We start from the raw sequence: 743 nt of genomic DNA on the forward strand, positions 1-743 counted from the left end.
CTTAAGATGGTAAGCTTCCATATGCTTTCAAATGCCTCCTCTACACGTTTTCATCTGGAAGGCTGCTCATGTTTTTGGAAGGAAATAAGGCAATCTTAAATAACTACATTTGCTTTTCGGTGGTGCCAGGTTTTTCTGAGACACCAGTGGAATTTATAATTCACCGGTCATTGGGCAATTGAGTTGCTGTTTTGCTATTACAATGACTGCCGTTTGTGAGCATTGTTGGGAAGGTCTCTTGAGGCACATGTTCAAGTTTCCCTTGGATAAGAGGTAGGAACAGAATTGCCAAACCATGGCTTCCAGTGCAGATGCAGCCTCTCCCTTGGGCCCAGCCACGTTAGGCACCACACATTAAGAGGACATTGTCCCTGTCCTAAAACCGTGGTAGCGTCGCGCTCCTATTGGATTAAAAAGCGAATTATTGCAGTTTTAAAACAAACTGCCTCGGGAAAAGAAGCACCGGTCGTCCCTGGGTGGGCTTGAACCACCAACCTTTCGGTTAACAGCCGAACGCGCTAACCGATTGCGCCACAGAGACCCAGTTACCCAGGCCACGCTGCGATGTGTACAGATTTCCGCGGCGTCGGCGGCGGCTCTTCCCCAACCTGGGCGTCGCCACCCCAGGCACGGGCGGAGGAGCCGCAAGGGCCCGCGGAGGAGGCGGCGGAAGTGGCCGAGGTGCCCGGCGGCCTCCGAGGGCGGGGTGAGAGGGAGAGGCCCAGCCCTGGCGCACGGGAGGG

The 743-nt window shown here is 54.5% G+C and overlaps 1 non-coding gene across 1 annotated transcript; it reads right to left on the reverse strand.

The window, feature by feature from the left end:
- Nucleotides 1-467: 467 nt before the first annotated feature.
- TRNAN-GUU (transfer RNA asparagine (anticodon GUU)) lies at nt 468-541 on the reverse strand. The gene has a single exon. It is a non-coding gene; the product is annotated as a tRNA-Asn (tRNA).
- Between the last annotated feature and the right edge of the window lie 202 nt (nt 542-743).

Source organism: Callithrix jacchus, chromosome 5, assembly GCF_049354715.1.
Source record: "Callithrix jacchus isolate 240 chromosome 5, calJac240_pri, whole genome shotgun sequence".
Taxonomy (NCBI): Eukaryota; Metazoa; Chordata; class Mammalia; order Primates; family Cebidae; genus Callithrix; species Callithrix jacchus.